This window comes from Rutilus rutilus (assembly GCF_951802725.1).
Source record: "Rutilus rutilus genome assembly, chromosome: 12".
In the NCBI taxonomy this organism is placed as follows: Eukaryota; Metazoa; Chordata; class Actinopteri; order Cypriniformes; family Leuciscidae; genus Rutilus; species Rutilus rutilus.
The window spans coordinates 20,794,931-20,819,689 of NC_140217.1; the positions used below are offsets into that span (position 1 = coordinate 20,794,931).

The 24,759-nt window shown below is 39.3% G+C and overlaps 1 protein-coding gene across 1 annotated transcript in view; it reads left to right on the plus strand.

Annotated features, from left to right (window-relative positions):
* Positions 1-1,022: 1,022 nt before the first annotated feature.
* Positions 1,023-24,759, plus strand: part of stx8 (syntaxin 8) — a 614,579-nt gene continuing 590,842 nt past the window's right edge. Inside the window, exon 1 of the mRNA XM_084425369.1 lies at positions 1,023-1,040. The gene's annotated coding sequence lies outside the window, so the exon portion shown is untranslated. The remainder of the gene's footprint in view (positions 1,041-24,759) is intronic.

Sequence of the window (24,759 nt, forward strand, 5' to 3'; positions counted from 1 at the left end):
TAGCCACACCTCTATTTTTGATAATTCAATGAACTAATAAGTGATGGATTGTGGGGTGGAGCGGTGAATATGTTCCTCTATAAAAACGTAACAACTGTGACTTAGGCCCTGTTTACACGAGAACGCTCGCGGGTGAAAACGTAAAAATATTTTATCAGATGTGCCTTTCGTTTAGACGGCGATGGCGTTTTTGGGGCTTAAAAACGCAAAAAAAGTGAAACCACCCTCCAGAGTGGAAATCTTAAAAACGCTCCACCGCCGCGTTCCCGTCTAAACGGTACAAACGCAAAAGTCTGCTAGACAGTGAAGGCACCGATCAGTGCTTCACATTGCCACCTAGCCGCCTGGTGCATATAGGCTACATTGAATTTCACCAGGGGGGCAGCGTTTCATATTATTTTGAAGGTACCCCCGGGAGCCGCCATTGGCTAACAAGCCTTCACCTGCTGTTAGCATCCCATTGACTCCCATTCATTTTGGCGTCACTTTGACAGCGAATAACTTTACATCTGAGGCGTTTAAAGACTCCATTTGTCCATGGTTTATTTCTAAAGAAACACGACAATGTATAAAAGGCTCCATTACCTTGTATCTTACGTTATGGCCCCGTAGAAGCAGTTTTTGTAAAAGTAGGCTAACGATTGCGTCATAACCACGCGACTCTCTGGAAATTACCGTAGAGACAGGAAGAGAAGCTCGCAGTCAATCGGGGTGGACGTGGAGGCATAAAGTCCGATAAAGTCAAGGGAGAAGCCCATAGAGAGTCATGACGTTGCTCCTGCTCCTAGCTCATGGACAGCTCCTACTCACGCTTTCCGTCTCTGCAAGATTCGGAAGGGAATGGTTCAGATTTCGTTTGGCACAGCTACTAGAAAACTTACAACTGTCAGGCAGGCTGCTCACGTCACATCCACGTCGTCAAGCTCAGTTTGAGTCTGCGCAGTACGCTCGGCAATCAGGAAATGAGGGCTTCTAATCTGCTTCACTTCTCTCCGTTGAAACCTATGGGGTCGCTGTGTCCAGTTTATATACTGTCTATGAATTTCACACACTTTTGCGTCACCATATGCACGCAGATTTCCCCCCCATAACGCTCGTCTAAACGCAGAATAAAAAGTGATCACTTTTGCGTTTTCTCTTCAGATCGTTTCCGTATAAACGTAGCCTGAGACTGGTGTGGCAGCATCGTGCACCAGTAATTGAAGTCAACACAGCGAGAGCAAGATAAATCACGTTGTGCCTGTATCAGAGAGTGAGTGTTTCACTTGCGTTGAGACGGCTTATGGCTATGCGAGATTGCAGCTCACTGTAGATGAGTAATCACAAAGTCGGCGATTCGCGGAGTATTGTCGGAGTAACAGCGTGTGAGACGGGCTGATGACCGGCTGCGAGAGACTACCGTGAGTGCTGAGGAGACGAGTGAATAACTGACGTGGTTCTTCTGCCGTGAACACATTGGACTGGACAGCAACCCTGCTATCCAGTCCAATGTGTTCACGGCAGAAGAACCACGTCAGTTATTCGTTCAGACTTCTATTTTGCGGTGTGCCTATCAAATCCAGTTTATTGCCTCATAACGGACGATAACGAGCCTGCTTTGCATAATTTTACTTGAGTGACTTTTGAATCGGCCGATATTTTAAGGGGGTTCTAGTTTTATTTAATAAACTCATAAACTGTGTAGATATGAAGTGATCAGACTAAAAGGCATCGGACGAAACGGAGTCAGACTAAAAGGTATCAGACATAAAGGCATCGGGCGAAACAGACTCAGGTGGAGTTTGGAGGTTCGCATTGCCCGGCCCCATGTGACGTCACATGTACGCGGTTCATAGCTCGAAAGAACGCTTTACTGAGTCCACGATAGTTTGCCAACATACAAACTAGCTAGTTGAAATATGTCATCTAACTTTTTAAACGTGCAAATAAAACTCGTGAAATGCATTCTGCATACAGTGAAATTAGTGTAACATTTAATTAACCCTCAGACGGTCTTCGTTTCGGAGTCACATCCTGGGCCTTCCCGGTCAGAAGTGACCGGAGGCCTAAAAATGAAACTTCCTCCATCCTAGTAAAACCAATGCAATTTATTTTTGTTCTATAATATTTATTCTTTTTAATTTAGTATTTTGAGATCATTTTATTGAATTTATTAATATTTATGCAATATTTATGGTCTATTTTTGCCATTGAAAATAATTAAAAAATTTATATAAATATATGTATTTAAAAAAAAAAAATTATACAGTATTTTAGTTAAATATAGAGTCTAGGCCTTCAAAAAAAAAATGTTTGAAGCAGATTAGTACCATCTGGTGAGAGTATGGAGAGAAAGCGTAGGAGCATGGTGTAACCACTAGATCAGTTCTCTATGGAGAGGCATGTGAATTCCCCAGCTGTTTATGGACACATTTACTTTTTTTTTTGTACAGAATTTGTAACAAAAAATGCAATTCATTCAATTATAACACTTTTTGTAAAATAATATTAAGTTTTTTTTATTTTTTTTCATTTTTTTTTATTTTTTTTTCAATTTCCCATTCATTTTCTATGGGGGTCATTTTTGACCGAAGACCACAAGTGTGACTATTTTTTTTACGACCACTTAGCATGCTCGAATCATGACCTCAATTTTTTTGTGCGTGCACATACCTAATGCCATACAAGTCACCAAGTTTCGGAACATTCCAATGAAGCTGTGATTTTTAAAAATTCAAAACAGATTTTTTGTAATCAAAATTTATTGGTGTTTATGTGTATAAAAGTGTGTGTGTATGTGTGTGTGTGTGGGTGGGTGTGTCTTTTTTGTACTCTTGATGTTGTAGAGTGTCACCCCTTTACAGCGGTGTACTTTTTTTTAGGATTGTGGCCGATTTGTAGATTGTACACACAAAAATTCTTTTTGTCAATTTCCCATTCATTTCCTATGGGTCGGTCATTTTTGACCGAAGACCAAAATCGTCACTATTTTTTTTACGACCACTTAGCATGCTCGGATCATGACCTCAATTTTTTTTTTGTATTCACATACCTAATGCCATAAAAGTCACCAAGTTTCATAATATTCCGATGAAGCTGTGATTTTTAGAAATTCAAAACAGAAAATTTATCGGTCAGAAATGACCGAGGACCGTCTGAGGGTTAAAGCATACACATATATATATATATATATATATATATATATATATATATATATATATATATATATGCTTTAATTAAATGTTAAAACATGCACTCGCGAAATGCATGTTCTCTTCTGTATACAACGTAATTAGTGTAACATTTAATTATAATATAATATAATATAATATAATATAATATAATATAATATAATATAATATAATATAATATAATATAATATAATATAATATACAGTACAGGTCAAAAGTTTGGAAACATTACGATTTTTTTTATATTTTTGAAAGAAGTCTCTAATGCTTATCAAGGCTGCATTTATTTGAAAAAAAAATAAAAAATTGTGAAATATTATTACAACTTAAAATAATAGTTTTCAATTTGAATATACACTGTAAAAAGTGAACAGTTGGATCAACTTAAAAAAAATTACTTCAATTGGTAACACCTAAATAAATTAAGTTTTCTCAACTTAAATTATCACGTTTTATCGTGAAAAACGTGATAATTTAAGTTGAGAAAACTTAATTTCTTTACGTGTTACCAATTGAAGTAATTATTTTAAGTTGATCCAACTGTTCACTTTTTACAGTGTACTTTAAAAAATTATTTATTCCTGTGATGCAAAGCTGAATTTTCAGCATCATTACTCCAGTCTTCAGTGTCACATGTGACATCCAGTCTATCACATGATCCTTTAGAAATCATTCTAATATTCTGATTTATTATGAGTGTTGGAAACAGTTCTGCTGCCTAATATATTTGATGAATAAAAGGTTAAAAAGAACTGCATTTATTCAAAAAATATATATATAAAAATATAAATCTTCTTTACTTTCACTTTTTATCAATTTAACACATCCTTGCTGAATAAAAGTACTGATTTATTTCAAAAAAGAAAGAAAAAAAATTACTGACCCCAAATTACTGACCAGTAGTGTATATTGTTGTTACAAAAGATTTCTATTTTTTTTAAAATTTGCATTTTTTATTTATTTTTTTAACTTTTTTATTCATCAAAGTATCCTAAAAAAGTATCACATGTTATGAAAAATATTAAGCAGCAGAACTGTTTCCAACTTTGATAATGAATCATCATATTAGAATGATTTCTAAAGGATCATGTGATAGACTGGAGTAATGATCCTGAAAATTCAGCTTTGCATCACAGAAATAAATGATAATTTATTATAAAGTATAATAAATTGAAAACCAATTATTTTAAATTGTAATATCACAATATTATACTTTTTTTCCCCTGTATTTTTGATCAAATAAATGCAGGCTTGATGAGCAGAAGAAACTTCTTTCAAAAACATTAAAAATAGTAATGTTTCCAAACTTTTGACCTGTACTATGTATGTATATATATATATGTGTGTATGTATATGTGTGTGTATGTATATATATATATATATATATATATATGTGTATGTATATGTGTGTGTATGTATATATATATATATATATATATATATATATATGTATATGTATGTATGTATGTATGTATGTATATACAGTGAGGAAAATAAGTATTTGAACACCCTGCTATTTTGCAAGTTCTCCCACTTGGAAATCATGGAGGGGTCTGAAATTGTCATCGTAGGTGCATGTCCACTGTGAGAGACATAATCTAAAAAAAAAAAATCCAGAAATCACAATATATGATTTTTTAACTATTTATTTGTATGATACAGCTGCAAATAAGTATTTGAACACCTCAGCTAGAATTCTGACCCTCAAAGACCTGTTAGTCTGCCTTTAAAATGTCCACCTCCACTCCATTTATTATCCTAAATTAGATGCACCTGTTTGAGGTCGTTAGCTGCATAAAGACACCTGTCCACCCCATACAATCAGTAAGAATCCAACTACTAACATGGCCAAGACCAAAGAGCTGTCCAAAGACACTAGAGACAAAATTGTACACCTCCACAAGGCTGAAAAAAGGTCCACTGTTGGAGCAATCATTAGAAAATGGAAGAAGCTAAACATGACTGTCAATCTCCCTCGGACTGGGGCTCCATGCAAGATCTCACCTCGTGGGGTCTCAATGATCCTAAGAAAGGTGAGAAATCAGCCCAGAACTACACGGGAGGAGCTGGTCAATGACCTGAAAAGAGCTGGGACCACCGTTTCCAAGGTTACTGTTGGTAATACACTAAGACGTCATGGTTTGAAATCATGCATGGCACGGAAGGTTCCCCTGCTTAAACCAGCACATGTCAAGGCCCGTCTTAAGTTTGCCAATGACCATTTGGATGATCCAGAGGAGTCATGGGAGGAAGTCATGTGGTCAGATGAGACCAAAATAGAACTTTTTGGTCATAATTCCACTAAACGTGTTTGGAGGAAGAAGAATGATGAGTACCATCCCAAGAACACCATCCCTACTGTGAAGCATGGGGGTGGTAGCATCATGCTTTGGGAGTGTTTTTCTGCACATGGGACAGGGCGACTGCACTGTATTAAGGAGAGGATGACCGGGGCCATGTATTGCGAGATTTTGGGGAACAACCTCCTTCCCTCAGTTAGAGCATTGAAGATGGGTCGAGGCTGGGTCTTCCAACATGACAATGACCCGAAGCACACAGCCAGGATAACCAAGGAGTGGCTCTGTAAGAAGCATATCAAGGTTCTGGCGTGGCCTAGCCAGTCTCCAGACCTAAACCCAATAGAGAATCTTTGGAGGGAGCTCAAACTCCGTGTTTCTCAGCGACAGCCCAGAAACCTGACTGATCTAGAGAAGATCTGTGTGGAGTGGGCCTAAATCCCTCCTGCAGTGTGTGCAAACCTGGTGAAAAACTACAGGAAACGTTTGACCTCTGTAATTGCAAACAAAGGCTACTGTACCAAATATTAACATTGATTTTCTCAGGTGTTCAAATACTTATTTGCAGCTGTATCATACAAATAAATAGTTAAAAAATCATACATTGTGATTTCTGGATTTTTTTTTTAGATTATGTCTCTCACAGTGGACATGCACCTACGATGACAATTTCAGACCCCTCCATGATTTCTAAGTGGGAGAACTTGCAAAATAGCAGGGTGTATACAAATACTTATTTTCCTCACTGTATACTTTAATTAAATTAAAGTATATATAATTAAATCACTCGCAAAATGCATGTTCTCTTCTGTATACAATGTAATGAGTGTAACATTTCATTAAAACATATATATATATATATATATATAAAGTATAAAGTATATATATATATATATATATATATATATATATATATGCTTTAATTAAATGTTACACTAATTACGCTGTATGCAGAAGAGAACATGCATTTCGCAAGTTTTATTTGCACATTTAAAAACTTAGATGCCATATTTCAACTAGCTAGTTTGTATGTTGGCAAACTATCGTGGAGTAAAGCGTTCTTTCGAGCTATGAACCGCGTACATGTGACGTCACATGGGGCCGGGCAATGCGAATCTCCAAACTCCACCTGAGTCTGTTTTCGCCAATGCCTTTATGTCTGATACCTTTTAGTCTGACTCCGTTTCGTCCGATGCCTTTTAGTCTGACTCCGTTTCGTCTGATGCCTTTATGTCTGAGTCCGTTTCGTCTGATGCCTTTATGTCTGAGTCCGTTTCGTCCGATGCCTTTATGTCTGAGTTCGTTTCGTCCGATGCCTTTATGTCTGATGCCTTTTTGTCTGAGGCTGTTTCGTCTGATGCCTAATTGTACGAGACCTGACACCTGACATAGTTTTTCCTGAGACTTGAAGCTTTTCAGTCTGAGGCGCGATGCCGTTTTGTCCAATGACTGAAGCCTTTTAGTCTGAGGCATGATGCCTTGTCTTCATATGTCTGAGGTCTGAGGATGTCCTAAAATGTACACCGTACTACGGTAATACAGATGCCTAACAAAGACTGAGTTGAACTTTGACGGTCCCCTGAGCTGGAGATCTGGACTTTGGACTTGCTTCTCTCTGTTTTTTTTTTTGTTTTTTTTCTCATTTGATTCATCTTTCTTGCCAACAATTTTATTGTAATAAAATAGTTTTTCTACTGCTATTTCTGGGTGTTGTTTTCCACTGTTCCCTGCTCCGGTAAATAACCTGTTTTTAATATTGAGTTCCTGGGGTCTCAGTTTTAACTCTAGGTGGCATAGTCGGCTACAAAAGTTTAAATGTGTATCTTATTAGAGTCATTTGGCCACTGACATAATTTGGCGTAGTGCGGCAGGGTCGGAACAGCACTTGATAGAATATTTTAAAAGCAAAAAAAAAAGATGATGCCAGCGTTTCCTGGTGCCCAAGTTTACTGGTACTGATTGTGATTTGAAGTATGGAGACAAGAACAAATGCAAGGGCTTTTAGAAGCGCAAGAAGTACCTGAAGCAAAGAAAGTTAAAATTGTAATGGGTGCCCTGGGTGGTGATACAAAGCGGGAAATACGTGTTTTGGCTGATGGTGATAGGGATAAAGCCAATAAGATTTGAGCATTTAGACACCTTGTATGCTGGAGAAATACCTCTTCCTGTCCTTAGGTCACATTTCTTCAGTTGCAGACAGAGGCAAGATTAATCTTTTAAGACGTTTGTGTTGCGATTACGAGAGCTTTATTGCAGGTTGCGGCGACGTAGGCCAGAAGGGGCCCTTGTCGAAGATCAACTGAAGGAGCAGTTGTTGCTGGGGTTGGAGGATGGACCTTTTCTGAGAGCCTTGATAACGTACAGTGGGTACGGAAAGTATTCAGACCACTTACATTTTTCACTCTTTGTTATATTGCAGCCATTTGCTAAAATCATTTAAGTTCAATTTTTTTCCTCATTGTACACACAGCACCCCATATTGACAGAAAAACACAGAATTGTTGACATTTTTGCACATTTATTAAAAAAGAAAAACTGAAAATATCACATGGTCCTAAGTATTCAGACCCTTTGCTGTGACACTCATATATTTAACTCAGGTGCTGTCCATTTCTTCTGATCATCCTTGAGATGGTTCTACACCTTCATTTGAGTCCAGCTGTGTTTGATTATACTGATTGGACTTGATTAGGAAAGCCACACACCTGTCTATATAAGACCTTACAGCTCACAGTGCATGTCAGAGCAAATGAGAATCATGAGGTCAAAGGAACTGACTGAAGAGCTCAGAGACAGAATTGTGGCAAGGCACAGATCTGGCCAAGGTTACAAAAAAAATTCTGCTGCACTTAAGGTTCCTAAGAGCACAGTGGCCTCCATAATCCTTAAATGGAAGACGTTTGGGACGACCAGAACCCTTCCTAGAGCAGGCCGTCCGGCCAAACTGAGCTATCGGGGGAGAAGAGCCTTGGTGAGAGAGGTAAAGAAGAACCCAAAAATATCACTGTGGCTGAGCTCCAGAGATGCAGTCGGGAGATGGGAGAAAGTTGTAGTAAGTCAACCATCACTGCAGCCATCCACCAGTCGGGGCTTTATGGCAGAGTGGCCCGACGGAAGCCTCTCCTCAGTGCAAGACACATGAAAGCACACCTGAAGGACTCCAAGATGGTGATAAATAAGATTCTCTGGTCTGATGAGACCAAGATAGAACTTTTTGGCCTTAATTCTAAGCGGTATGTGTGGAGAAAACCAGGCACTGCTCATCACCTGTCCAATACAGTCTCAACAGTGAAGCATGGTGGTGGCAGCTTTATGCTGTGGGGGTGTTTTTCAGCTGCAGGGACAGGACGACTGGTTGCAATCGAGGGAAAGATGGATGCGGCCAAGTACAGGGATATCCTGGACGAAAACCTTCTCCAGAGTGCTCTGGACCTCAGACTGGGCCGAAGGTTCACCTTCCAACAAGACAATGACCCTAAGCACACAGCTAAAATAACGAAGGAGTGGCTTCACAACAACTCCGTGACTGTTCTTGAATGGCCCAGCCAGAGCCCTGACTTAAACCCAATTGAGCATCTCTGGAGAGACCTGAAAATGGCTGTCCACCAACGTTTACCATCCAACCTGACAGAACTGGAGAGGATCTGCAAGGAGGAATGGCAGAGGATACCCAAATCCAGGTGTGAAAAACTTGTTGCATATTTCCCAAAAAGACTCATGGCTGTATTAGATCAAAAGGGTGCTTCTACTAAATACTGAGCAAAGGGTCTGAATACTTAGGACCATGTGATATTTTTTAGTTTTTCTTTTTTAATAAATGTGCAAAAATGTCAACAATTCTGTGTTTTTCTGTCAATATGGGGTGCTGTGTGTACAATAATGAGGGGAAAAAAATGAACTGAAATGATTTTAGCAAATGGCTGCAATATAACAAAGAGTGAAAAATTTAAGGGGGTCTGAATACTTTTCGTACCCACTGCATGTACGCCGAAACCCAGAAGGAACATTCACAGATCTGCATCAAGAGGCTTTACTGTTGGAAGCAGAATACAGTCAACCAAGGTATGAACTGGCTTGTGCTGCTGTTAGTGGGGCTGGTAGGATTGATTCTCGCTCACAGGGGACTGACTGGAAAGCTGAATTAAAGCGAGAAATTCTGGAGGAAGTTAAAGGACAAATGCGAGAACTGACACAGGAAGTGATGGAGCTGAAGTCGTCTAGTCCAGTGGCACAATCAAATCATGCACAACCTAATTATGTACATTTCCAGCCACAAAATGTTTCTTCTAGGCAATGAAGGGGGCACTTGAATATGTGGGATGCAGAGGGGAGGCCGATCTGCCAGCGTTGTCAACAGTCAGGACATATAGCAAGGTATTGCAAGAAAAGTGTGCTGCCTAATGGAGATTTAAACTAATTTGCCCTGCTGCAGAGGTCCAGGCGGTGGGGCCAGTAAGACCATCAGAAAATTCAAGGACCATTTCTTCTTTCATTGGTGGCTGTCCAATGGTGAGTGTCATGATTCAGGACATTGAGTGTACAGGACTGTTGGACACCGGCTCTCAAGTCACTCTGATGCAACGGAGTATGTTTGAGGAGAAGTTCCCTAAATATAAGTTGGGCCAAGCCCCTGTTTTGACTTTAAGAGCTGCAAATGGCCTCGAAATCCCCTATATTGGATATGCTGTGTTTGATTTTAATGTTGCTGGAATCCAAGTTCCAGAGCGGGGTGTTGTCATTGTAAAAGATGAATTTTCTACGAACCCTTTAATAATTGGTATGAACGTAATTTCACAATGTTGGAGTGCTCTCTTTCAGAATGAGGGGCATTCTTCATCGTTGTTTCAGAGTACCAGAGAACGACAAGCATGGCAGCAGGTTACGGCAGTTTGTCAACGTGTTGCGGCACGCATTCATGAAGATGGCTCACTGGGAAATGTGTGGCTGGCTAACAGACGAGGTGTACGTGTTCCACCAAGGAGTGAAGTCATAGTCTGGGGACATGCTCGAATGGGTCTGCGACAGCGTGATTACTGTGGACTTGTGGAGCCTGTGTCTGAACAACCTGTGGCTGCTGCACAAACAATTGCCATGGTAAGAGATGGTAAAATCCCTGTGAGACTCTGTAATATACATCCATACAGTGTTTTCGTAGGAAAAATCAATTCAAATTCAATTCAAATTTATTTATATAGCGCTTTTCACAATACATATTGTTTAAAAGCAGCTTTACAGAAAGTGCATTTCAGAAATGTACATAGAAAAATACAGTTAGTTAATCATGTATTAGTTTAGGGCATAACATATCGCCAGCGTGGAGTCGTCTCTTTACAGGCGTCGAGTCGTCTCTTCATGGGTGTTTGGGGCATCTGAAGTTTCCATGAGAGGCTGGATACAAACTGGAGCTGACGAATTCTATTTATGTCTAGCGTCCCGAGATAACAACAGAAAAGCAGATGGGAAATAATTAGCATAGCTGCTGTTCATAATATTAATGCATTCGATCCGATTCAACTGTAGTATGAAAGGTAAGTGTTATGTGAATGCTTGGCTAAAGAGATAGCCATCTTTAATCTAGTTTTAAACTGGGACAGCGAGTCTGAGCCTCAAACAATATCAGGAAGGCCATTCCAGAGTTTAGGAGCTAAATGTGAAAACGCCCTCCCTCCTTTAGTGGACTTACAGTAAATATCCTAGGAATGACCAGAAGCCTCGAATTTAGTGATCTTAAAGAGTGCGATGATTGTTGGGCGATAGAAGTTCCGTTAAATACCCAGGAGCTAAACCATTTAGGGCTTTATAGGTCAGTAGTAATACTTTGTAATTGATACAGAACTTAATAGGTAACCAGTGTAGAGATGATAGAATTGGTGTTATATGATCATATTTTCCCAAAAAAATCTCTGCAAAACGGACTTCAGGGTAGGAGATGGACTAAAAATAAACTCCCAAAACTTATTAAAACATATTCTAGAAGATGAATTCTTCAAATAGTGGTAGAAGAGGATGTGGTGCTGGTCCTTCAAGAGTCACTCTCAATCTGTCTGTTTATAAAGCCTATAAAAAAAAAACAGTCTTCATGTATTTCACAACACTTCAGCTTATGATTCTTATTAAGATGGGGTCATTTTTTAGGATTCTTTACCTAACCTAAGTCTCTGAGGCCCTGACACCTTGCACTTCTGTAGACTCCAGGCAGGCTGCAGTTCTGGAAAATGGTGGCGCTGAAGACTAAAGGGTTCCTGATGGTCTCACACTTAAATCTTCACCTTAATTCTTCATTCTTTTGCAGTTAACATGTGTCTTTTCTTCTCCACCTGTTTTTGTCTGACCCTGCTGACTCAATGAGCATTTCACTGTCCAATTGTATATTCTAGTGCCTTAACTGCAATCTCTAGTATTACATTAGTATTGTATCCTTCTCATGGGCATTTAATAATTTTTTACTTTTCAGTCTTTGTTAAATCTCTTTTTTGGCTTATTTTATCTGTAATAGAAAACTTGCCTAATAATTCTGCACACCTGAAAATAAGACATTTTTCATTTCCAGCCTCCATGAACAATTATATATCACTTATAAATGATTAAATACAAAATTAATAGTAGTTATTAAGATTAATATGCTTTGGAATTGGCAAAATGTTCCTGGAAATAAAATATGATCAGAAAATCAACGTGCCTAATAATTCTGCACGCACTGTAGTAAGAACTCTAGCAGCTGCATTTTGGACTAACTGTAGCTTGTTTATTGAGGATGCAGGACAACCAGCTAATAAAGCATTACAGTAATCTAGTCTCGAGGTCATGAATGCATGAACTAACTTTTCTGCATCAGAAACAGATAGCATGTTACGTAGCTTAGCAATGTTTCTAAGGTGGAAAAAGGCTGTTCTTGTAACATATGAAATATAATTTTCGAAAGACAAGTTGCGGTCTAGTATAACACCCAGGTTAGTGGATAAAGTAACAGGACATCCTTCTAAATTAAAGTTGTATTGTAATAGGTTTTGTGGGCAGTTTTTTGGACCAATAAGTAATACCTCCGTTTTATCTGAATTTAATAGCAGAAAATTGCACGTCATCCAGTATTTTATATCTTTAACACACTCTGTCAATTTAGATAATTTAGTGTTTTCATCTGGTCGTGATGAAATATATAATTGAGTGTCATCAGCATAACTGTGGAAATTAATTCCATGGTTTCTTTTAATATTACCAAGTGGCAGCATATATATTGAGAATAGCAGAGAGCCTAACACAGATCCTTGTGGCACTCCATAATTTACTGACATAATTTTTTTTATATATATATATTTTTTTTAAACAGACAAAATGGTATTGGTACGGAATATTTTGCTCCGGTGATGTCTGTTTATTTGTTTGTCTAGCCACGGTGTTAAATAAAAACCTTGGATTATTTTGGTTATTTTCTATATGCGGAGATGCTCAACCCTGGCTTCTTTTAGGGCCTTTTTATAATGTGACATACTGTCTTTCCACGAGATTCTAAAGACCTCTAAATTAGTTTGTTTCCATTTAAGCTCTAAATTACGAGTTTCTCTCTTGATAACATGCGTAGCACTGTTGTACCATGGTGCTTTAGTTTTCTCTCTAACCTTTTTTTAATCTAATTGGTGGAACAATGTCTAATGTACTAGAGAAAATGGTGCTCATAGTGCTAGTCATTTCCTCTAGTTCATCTGTTTGTTTGGGTTCACTGAGCTGCTGAGATAGATCAGGTAAGCTATTTGAGAATCTATCTATAGTGGTTGGAAGGATTGTTCTGCCTGGTCGATAACGTGGCGCAACATGACAAATTTCAGCAGTACGTAGAATGCAAGTTACCATGTAATGATCAGTGACATCATCACTTTGCGGTATAATATCTGTATCAGTTGGATTGGTTCCATGTGATATAATTAAATCTAGTGTATGATTAAGACGATGAGTGGGACCAGTGACGTTTTGCTTGACCCCAAAGGAGTTTAATAAATCTGTAAACGCAGCCCCTAACGCATCATTTGTGTTATCTACGTGTATGTTAAAATCTCCAACAATTAATGCTTTATCGACATTGACCAATAGATCTGAGAGAAAGTCTGCAAACTCAGCATAGGAAATCAGCATAGGGCCCTGGAGGTCTATATACAGTAGCCAAGGCTAGAGATAATAGGGATTTCTTTCTTACATCTCAGAGGGCGTAATATTTAGCACAAGTACTTCAAATGAATAAAACCTGTGACCTGTTTTCTGAGTAACATTAAGAATATCTCTATAGATTGTTGCAACACTGCCGCCACGACCAATCAGACGGGGCTCATGCTTCTAACAGTATCCTGGTGGAGTAGACTCATTAAGACCGAAATAATCATTTGGTTTAAGCCAGGTTTCAGTAAGGCAAAGTACATCGAAACTATTATCTGTGACCATTTCATTTACAATAACCGCCTTAGTGAGCGATCTAATGTTTAGAAGACCTAGCTTTAGAAATTGTTTTTGTTCACTAATATTGAGAATTTCTGGTTTAATCACAATTAGAATTTTCCTAGATTCTACAGTAGATTTAATATTTGACCTCACTAAACGAGGAATAGACACAGTTTCTATATAATGTTCTACATTGGTACTTATATCAATTAAGTTGGGACAGCAAAGACTGTGATTTGGACTTGATTTGCTTCTCCACGGACTCTAGCTCTAACTGCACCGAATGCAGCTCGAACGTATCCTCACCTGAACGACGGAGCTCCAAACACAAACAAACGCTTAGTCGTGACGCATGCGCAGGCAAAAGTGACAAATATGAGATAGTGAAAACTGAAAAATATCAGAAGCTTGGACGGCTATATGAAGTTAATAGCCCTGATATTTATGGATGCAGAGACCTTGGATTAACGTTGGATACTGAAGGTATTGTGGAGGTGAGTCTTATTGAAGCTAGCCCCCTTGCAGAAGATGCATTTTCCCCATGTATGTCAGTTTTCGCAAAGATCTGATTTGACCACACAGCAGTGCCAAGATCTTGATGCACTTTTGAGAAAATGGTCTAAAGTCTTTTCTGAGAGTGAGGAGGATGTGGGGTACACAGAAGTGGTACAGCATAGAATTCATACTGGAAATGTGCCTCCCATTCGGGAGAGGTTTCGACCTATGATGTCTATGATTTCTATCATGTATCAAGAAATGAAGGCCTTGTTGGCTGACATGTTGAATAAGGGAGTCATTTCTGAGAGTGCTAGTCCATGGGCAGCCCCAGTGGTGATGGTGAAGAAACAGGATGGGAGTTGGCGAATCTGTGTGGAGTATAGGAAATTGAACGCCGTCACCCACAAAGATGCTTTTCCTCTTCCCAGAATTGAGGAGACTCTGACCACTTTGAAGAGGGCTGAGTGGTTCAGCACTCTGGATCTGGCAAGTGGGTACTGGCAGGTGGGTGTAGACCCAGAGGATCGTCCCAAGACTGCCTTCGCCACCCCTTTGGGGCTATACGAATTTCAGCGTATGCCTTTTGGTCTGTGCAATGGACCTGCCACATTTCAGCAGTTAATGCAGCGTTGCCTAAGTGGCTATTTAATAGACTTTTCTCTGGTATACCTGGATGATATTATTGTGTACTCATTTGACTTTTCTACCCATCTTAGCCACCTTGATCAGATATTCCAGTGGCTGTCCCATTATGGGTTAAAATTAAGACCTGACAAGTGCCGGCTCTTCCAACAGCAGGTGAAGTTTCTCGGCCATGTGGTGGACAAGGCTGGCGTACATCCTGACACTGAAAAGACAGCAGCAGTTCAAGGTTGGCCTATCCCTACAACAGTCCAGGAGGTAAGGGCCTTTCTGGGCCTTGCAGGCTACTACAGGCGTTTTATTGCTAATTTTTCCAAAATCGCTCAACCTCTAAATGCTCTCTTGGTTGGCATCCCTGTAGATAAAAAGTCTGGTACACGTCAGATTGAGTGGACTACTACATGCCAGGCTGCATTTGAGACCTTGAAGTCTTGCCTAACAAAAGCCACTGTGTCCTGTATACAGATAGGCAGCCACCAAGGTTTAGGTGCTGTCCTGTCACAAGTGCATGATGGAATGGAGCATGTGATTGCTTATGCTAGCCGAAGCCTTCACCCTGCAGAGAGAAATGATGCAAATTATAGTTCCTTTAAACTAGAGTTATTAGCATTGAAGTGGGCTGTAACAGAAAAATTTAAATATTATTTGACTGGATCAAAGTTTACAGTGGTTACGGATAACAACCCTGTGGCCCACTTACAAACAGCTAAGCTCGGGGCTGTGGAACAACGCTGGGTGGCCCAACTAGCCAGTTATGACTTTATAGTGAAATACCGGGCGGGGCGGGAACATGACAATGCAGACAGTTTGTCCCGATTACCTGTGCCCCCAACAGAGCAGAACCAGTTTGCAGAGGTCCAGCAGATTGATGCCAACGGAGGTTCCACCGCTCTTGGTGCTTTGGGGATTGATGAGTGGCGAGAGGCACAACAAGGGGATGAGGATCTTCAGGTGGTTATGTGGTATGTAAGGTCTGCCGGTGTACCAACCACCCTTGAGAGAAAAGCATTACCCCTGATTGCAAAACAGTTGCTTCGCCATGTATCACGACTCGCAATCCATGATGGAGTGTTGTACAAAAAGATGATTGATCCAAATACCCATGAGTGTCAATTGCAGATTGTTTGTCCAGCTGTCCAACAAGAGGAGGTGTGGAGGCGATATCATGAAGCATTGGCCCATGCAGGTGTTGAACGTACGCTGACTAAAGTGCGGTCCCACTTCTACTGGCCCAAGATGGAGGAGATGATGCGAGGGTTCCATTCTGGGTGCGTCGCCTGCAGCCTGCAGAAGGGTAGGGACAGTCATAAAGTGCCCCTTATTCCCATCTCAGTGTCTTGTCCGTTAGAAGTGGTGGCTTTAGACTTTTTGTCTTTAGGACGGCCTAGTGATAGCTACCAAAACATATTAGTTATAGTAGATATGTTTACACGCTATGCATGGGCAGTTCCAACAAAAGATCCCAAGACTGCCCAGACCACAGTGAGGACCCTTTGGACACATGTGGTGCAGACCTTTGGTTGCCCCTTGCATTTCCATTCAGATAGAGGACCAAATATCGAGTCAGAGTTGGTTCAGGAGTTTTGCCTGTTATATGGAACGGTCAAAAGTCGAACTACTTCCTATCGCCCTGCAGGAAATGGTAGGGTAGAACGAGTTAATCAGACTTTGTTAAATATGCTCCGTACATTGGAACAAGAGAAACAGGATAGGTGGCCTGACTTCCTCCCTGAGCTGATGCAAGCCTACAACAACACTGTACATAGCGCCACAGGTTTTGCTCCATCATATCTGATGTTTGGGCGTACAGTGAGGATCCCTGTAGATTTTGGGCTGGGTGTAGTGGTTGATCAACAGAAGTGGGATCATAGAGGGTGGGTCCAAGATCATTATAAAAAGTTAAAGTGGGCCTACGCTGTAGCTAAGAATAAGATGAATCATGCTGCTGAGAAAATGAAACCGACTTATGATCGTGGGGCTAAGGATGTACCCTTGTTAGATGGTCAGCAAGTCTGGGTTAGGGACCGAAACAGGCAAGGTCGTGGAAAGCTGTGTAGCTGGTGGGGTCCAGTGCCCCATGTTGTAATAGGAACATTGGGAGAGACGGGGTTGGTGTATCGGGTAAGGCCTGAAAAAGGAGGGAAGGAAAATGTTCTGCACCGTAATGCACTTAAATTGTGTGCTGCCTCTGAAGTGGAAGTTATGTTAAGTTATGGCTTGGGACCCTGTTTTTATACTTTAGATGGCAACTTCTTGAATCTGCAATCCTATTACAGTATTTTTCACAAAGTAATTGTTTAGAAATATATGAATATGTGAATAAAAGAAAGTAAACACTGTAACGGCACTCAGTAATCTGGTAATTTCGTGCTGGTAATCATATTTTTTCAAATAAAGACAAGGTAAAAGTAAAAATAAAAGTCTGGAGCGCCGTCAAAATAAAAGTCCCGCTTCCAACACATCGGCCAATCAAAAAAAAGTTTCCTTGGCGATATATCGGTCGACCGCTAATCATAACTTAAGGTCTTTGCTTAAAGGTTGTATCAGTGATTTCAGAAAAACGCGTCTCTGTAGGCAGCCTAGGCTCTGAGATCTGCACACAAAAACAATTGGTTTCACCAACCACTCAAAACCAAAACAAATAGTGTTCCAACCAATCACCGACGGGGAGGGTGTTGTGAGGTTTTGTGCTCGTGCACGGCTGCATGCGAAGCTGGCTCAAAACCTGTTACTGTATATGCATGGTATTAGGAAACCTGTTACTGTATATGCATGGTATTAGGAATCCAAATGCGGATACCCGAGAGAGTGAGCGGAGCCAAACAACCCAGTGCTGAAGAAGACTGAAACAAACAATCCCAAGAGAGTACAGATATTTATCGTCACAAGTTTCAAGAAGTTATGGTGAGTATTGAGCACTGAAACTATTCTCCAAAATTTTGCTTTATGGACCTGATATACAGTTTTAAAGGCATCTTGTAGAGTCCTGAGTTTATGCATTAATTGGTTTCATGATCATGTTCTCCCGGTTACAACATAATTGTCTGATGGTAGCCAATAGTTTTATTTTCCTTATGCCATATGTCTAAAATACTGTTCGGTCGACTTCTGAGATATAATCTGTGTGATGTGTGCCATGTGACCACTGAACACAGTGCTGTTACGTGCACACTGCGAGCCTTAGTGCTCAATTCCTATGTATTGCTAAGATCAGATTTTATTTGTATTTTATTTTTGGGGGGGGGGGGGGGGGGGGGGTATAGCTGTTCACATTGTTGTTTTAAATGTGGCCAATATCAGAATCTAGTGTGAACAGATCATGGTCCCGTACTGACCCGCATGCGCAAAATAATGATTGACAGCACGCTGTCAAACGGAAGTAAACGTAGCCTACTTAAAGTAAGTGATTACGTGTTTATTATCAAACTCGTGATTTTCTTATTCATCCATTCATTTATTGCTTATCGTAACTTTAAGCAGTCCTGAAAAGCTGTATACGATAAAGCAAAATCTACATCAATTGATAAAAGCCTTATCCTCATTACAGTATATAATTAAGTAACTGCAGGGAACTTTGTCATTAATGTTAGTTTTTATTTTTATTTGCAGGTTTTTAACCTATGCAGTGCCACTTTTGAAAGTTTTCTTCACCGCATCAAGAAATCCTGCTATGGAGACTAAGACTTCTTGAATTATTCAGTGTTTTTCACTAATTATCCTGTGTTGAGAATGATTTGTTAATAAAGTGATGTGATAAAATGTCAACCATATTGCCTGTGTTCTGTATTTTGCTTAATGTATTTTTCTTTTCTTTTTTCTTGCTACTATTTAAAATAAATGTTTTTCTTTTTTTTCTTTTTTTCATTAGGTCAACATATATATTTTTTTCTGATTGAGCCCATGTTAATAGACTGTTGCCACAACTGATAAAATTCAATTAGGCCAATTGAAAAATGTAGATGTGCCTAATAGATTTAGCTTTCCCCATATTATAGGTCTCCTTGATTGTCTCCCTTTTTTTCTTTTTTTTTTTAAGTTAGTTACAGTTACACTATTACAGTTAGTGGAAAAAAAAATCAGTTGCTGGATTTGCCAAAGTTTACAAGGTTCTTGGCACTTTGCCCTATAAAAGGGGTTATAAAACAACTGCAAATGTCCAGACTCATGAATTCAGGATTGGCATTAAATTCATCAAACAATTTTAGTTAAAGTTTATCTTAAAGTTTATCATTTATGTCTCTGAAACATTCTGCTTATAGCTGGATGGAGGCAAAGTAAACACCAAAGTCAAATAACACGGTTTCTGCTAATTTCTTTAGTGTTGTCTGCAGACCAGAGCACTGTGACAATTTAAATGAGCTTCCAAGCTGTAGAATAAACCGTAATATGAACCAGACTTAATGCCAAATAATCAAAAAAGTCTGGCTTTCAAAACAACCTCTGAAGTGTAGAGGAGGGGTATGACTGCAATTTTATTAGTGAAAAGCTTTACAAGGACAAAAATGTAAAAACATTCACGAATTAAGCCCCAGATGCTCACCTACTGTTGAGGGCTGTAAATACATGTGCAAATTAGTGCCAGCAGTTACTCTGTTGACACAGTGTGATTACTGAACAGGCAACTGCTGGCAGAGATCAGTGGTATGTGCAACATTAAAACAGGTAACAAATAGCAACCATTAAACCGACTGAGGGAAGAAAAAGTAGGAATAATTTAAATATGAAACAGGGACTATGTGGGAAACAAAGATGAAAATGCAGCAAAAGAGAAGTGGACAAAGGCATCTACATCGGACCAATCCCCCTTCCTTACAGCATTCTACGTCATTTGTATAAACTGTGCTCTCAATAAGTCTTTCAGTGTAAATGAATCATAAAGCAACAGAGAGCAGAGAGGAAAGCAGTACATTAACACATGCCTGCGGCCCTAAATCTGTTTCAATTAGATGACACTTTCAATATTGTGCATCTGATTTTTGAGATATTGAAATATCTTTTTTATGCACAGAACACTGCAAAAGCAATCTCCCTTCCCTTCTACATACAATATCCCTTTTTGGGATATTTTGAGGGATGACTGTAATTTCATGGAATTAGGTGAATTTTCAGCCCGACAGTGATTTGCAACAGCAGTAGCTGGAGTAATATAAAAATAAAGCAGAGGTATACGTAATGCAATGTGCTGTTTTGGCCAAGCAGACACAAGAATGGACACACACAAAAAACAACTATTTGCCAAGGTGGTGTGTGATATTTATTCTCTCTCTGAATGGAATCTGAATGGAAGAATATCCTCCCCTGTGGATGAGGATGTGTCCAGTATCCCCTGCTTTGCTCCTGAAAGGACTGCAGGACTTTGATAATGTGCTGGAGAACAAAGGTAATATTGTAAAACGCTATGAAAGTGATCTGCCTGCAAGAATCTTGTCGATCAAAGACTCGGCGGTGAAGTGCTTTTCAAACAGCAATAAAGAGGCAGTGATTCTTTCTCTATGGAGGCGAAGGCCATTTCCACATCCAGAATACTGAAATAAAGAGCAAAGAGATTATTAAAGTATGATCAGGGGTGGATGTGTCTATGTCTGGCATGTTGGTCTTAGAGCTGAGAGACAGATTAACTTTGAAAACCGAGCCATTAAACTTCAACATTTCCCTTAAGTATACTGTGTGGGATTTTTATGGTGAGAATCTCTCACATCATGAATGTGTTGCCGTTTCTCTGGTTGATGGATCAGAGGTGTTGGATCTGCACTAGACTTTTTAATATGCCAATACAGAAATTGCACATTCAGAGCAGCTTCCAAAGGGAGTGTAAATGTTAGAAATCTAAACACAAACAAACACAGATGGTCAGTTCTATGAAATATTTTCTCTCTCTCTCTCTCTCTCTCTCTCTCTCTCTCTCTCTCTCTCTCTCTCTCTCTCTCTCTCTCTCTCTCTCTCTCTCTCTCTCTAAAGGGTTTAATATGGAGTTGGCCCACCCTTTGCAGCTATAACAGCTTCAACTCTTCTGGTTTGGGGATTTTTTTGACCATTCTTCTAGAAGCGCATTTATGAGGTCAGGCACTGATGTTGGACGAGAAGGCCTGGCTCGCAGTCTCTGCTCTAATTCATCCCAAAGGAGTTCTGTCGGGTTAAGGTCAGGACTTGTGCAGGCCAGTCAAGTTCCTCCACACCAAACTCGCTCATCCATATCTTTATGGACCTTGCTTTGTGCACTGGTGCGCAGTCATGGTGGAACAGGAAAGGGGCATCGCCAAACTTTTCCCACAAAGTTGGGAGCATGAAATTGTCCAAAATGTCTTGGTATGCTGAAGCATTAAGAGTTCCTTTCACTGGAACTAAGGGACCAAGCCCAACCCCTGAAAATCCCCCCCACACCATGATCCCCCCTCCACCAAACTTTACACTTTGCACAATGCAGTCAGGCAAGTTCCGTTCTCCTGGCAACCACTAAACCCAGACACTTCCATCAGATTGCCAGAGAGAGGAGCGTGATTCGTCACTCCAGAGAACACATCTCCACTGCTCTAGAGTCCAGTGGTGGCGTGCTTTACATCACTGCATCCGACGCTTTGCATTGCATTTGGTGATGTAAGGCTTGGATGCAAATGCTCGGCCATGTAAACCCATTCTATTGAGCTCTCTACGCACTGTTCTTGAGATAATCTGAAGGCCACATGAAGTTTGGAGGTCTGTAGCTATTGACAGCATGCGCTCACCCCGCTCTGTGATTTTACGTGGCCTACCACTTTGTGGCTGAGTTGCTGTTGTTCCCAACTGCTTCCACTTTGTTATAAACTAACAGTTGACCATGGAATATTTAATAGTGATGAAATTTCACGAATTAGCTTATTGCACAGGTGGCAACCTATCACGGTACCACGCTTGAATTCACTGAGCTCCTGAGAGCGACCCATTCTTTCACAAATGTTTGTAGAAGCAGTCTGCATGCCTAGGTGCTTGATTTTATACAGCAGTGGCCATGGAAGTGATTAGAACACCTGGATTCAATGATTTGGAGGGGTGTCCCAATACTTTTGGCAATATTTTGTATGTACACATATACACACACATTCACTGAATGAGTTACAGCAGATTTCTAGTTCCCAGCATGTTTTGCTTCTGACTGTTAAAGGAGAGTAAATGTTAAAATTAAATGTTATTTCATGTGTTTTTGCTCAATATTAATATAGGGAGAGATCTGTTAGTATTTTATGTTCTATTATTTTGGAATAAGACAAGTATATCTTATTTCTGGTATATCTGAGTTTTTGTGGTGCTGAAGAGTAGAGCCTATGTTTAGGTTGACAACTGGCGTGTTACTTTTTTTAAAATAGTTATGGCTGCGCACTCTTCAGCACAGTGATAGTTGCTTTGCTAAATACCTTAATGCAGGTGTGTTTGACTTGTGCTATTGTTAATTAGCTATATATGAAATAAATATTTGATGTAAATAATTCTAAAAAGAAATTTGTCATTATATTTTTCTATGTGTGTGTATACTGCATGAGTAAATATATGTTCAATATATTTATACACACGTACATCTATATGTTATGAAGTTTATTACTAAATATAAAATGACATACATTATGATATATAAGTAAATAAATTGTCACATATTTTCCGATATATGAAAAGCGGCAATTCCTTATGTATTATTCAATATATTGTAATATGTTAATATATTATATATAACAATATATTATTCTGTATATTTTCAATATACCATTAAATCATTTAATATATTGATCATTCATATACAGTTGTGGTCAGAATTAATGGCACCCCTGGTAAATATAATCAAAAATGGCTGTAAAAAATAAATCTGCATTGTTTATCCTTTTGATCTTTCATTCAAAAAAATGCGCAAATAATTATTGGCACCCTATTATTAAATAATTTTTGCAACTTCCTTTTGCCAAGATAACAGCTCTGAGTTTTCTTAATGCCTGATGAGTTTGGAGAATAACTGACAAGAGATCAGAGACCATTCCTCCATACAGAATCTCTCCAGATCCTTCAGATTCACAAGTTCATGTTGGTGCTTCTCTTCAGTTCACCCCACTCATTTTCTATAGGGTTCAGTTTAGGGGACTGGGACGGTCATGGCAGAAGCTTCATTTTGTGCTAAGACAATGTAGACACACATCCTCTTCCTGGCAGATTCGTAACATCTTTATTTGATTGGAACTTCTTAATTATTGCCCTGATGGTCAAAATGGGGATTTTCAATTCTTTAACTATTTTCCTACAGCCACTTTCTATTTTGTGATGCTCAACAATCTTTTGATGCACATCAAAACTATATTCTTTGGATTTACTCATTATGATGGATGATTAAGGGAATTTGGCTTTGTGTTTCCTCATATTTAAACTCCTGTGAAACAAGAAGTCATAGCTAGACAATTTCATGTTCCTAGTCACCCTAGTGTGCTAAATAAAGGTAAATACTTCAGAGATATTTTACTTTCAGAGTTATCATATTTGTTTAATTTTTTTACTGCCAAATTGTTTTGAGTCATTGTCTTGCCTCCCACACCTTTCTGTGCTTTGAAAAGGAAATAATGACCATAAAATCTACACTAGTGCATAAAAACACACACATAAAGTCAGATGATAGTGATTTGACAGAGGTACATTTGCATATTCTCAATTCTTTCCATGCTGTTCATCTCCTCTTATTTCAGACAACAGCCATTGAGCTGCAGAGGCACTGCAGCCATCAGCTTTGAGAGAGAGAGAGAGAGAGAGAGAGAGAGAGAGAGAGAGAGAGAGAGAGAGAGAGAGAGAGAGAGAGAGAGAGAGAGAGAGAGAGAGAGAGAGAGAGAGAGAGAGAGAGAGAGAGAGAGAGAGAGAGAGAGAGAAAATACTGCACAAGCCATGAATTTCCATTAATCATAACTCCTCTATTCACTCACTATCACCACATACAGGGCACTCCAGAGAGAGCGGGAGAGAGCTGTTAAAAATAATAAGCCACTACAGAGATGGGAAGTGCTGATTAAATTAAACTCTCATTAATCAGGATTCTGACACCACCTCATCTCTCTCTTTCTCTCTCTCTACCTCGGGGCAAACGTATGTTAATTTTTGTGCCATAAGGTAATATCTACACAGACATAAGACAGAGTCCAATAAACATTTTTATCGTTGAAAGAAACTGAACACAAACTACAAATGGTTCAACCACACAGTGCTGAAAATATTTTTCTATGCGTATTATTTCTAAATAATCAAACACCATTGTTTGACAAAAGCAGAAACAAAGTCAATGGAGATGTTCAGTTTGTACTTCTTAAAGAGAAATAGCATTTTCGAACCATGGGTTCTCTCTGGAATTTGGGGAAAAGGGGCTAACAACCAAAAGGATGTGAGTTTATGTTAAGAGTTAGATAGCTGACTGTGATCTGCAATAATTATCCAAAATAATGGGAAAATTTGACTTTACATATTGAAATACCTAACTGCAGGTAAATACAACAAATCAAACTCAGACCCAAAATAATAAAGTGTTGCCACACAAAATATGGCGTGTTTGATGGAGAACCCAAAATAATGTAACAATAATTACCAAACCACTGAAACACAAATAAACAAAAACAGCCAAAATGAGCTATGGAAGGTGAACCAAACAGTTCCACCAGTAACACTCATCAGGACCATGTAAACTCTCACTCTGCACTTCTCATTGTCTGGTCTCGTTAACCACTACTGTGCTT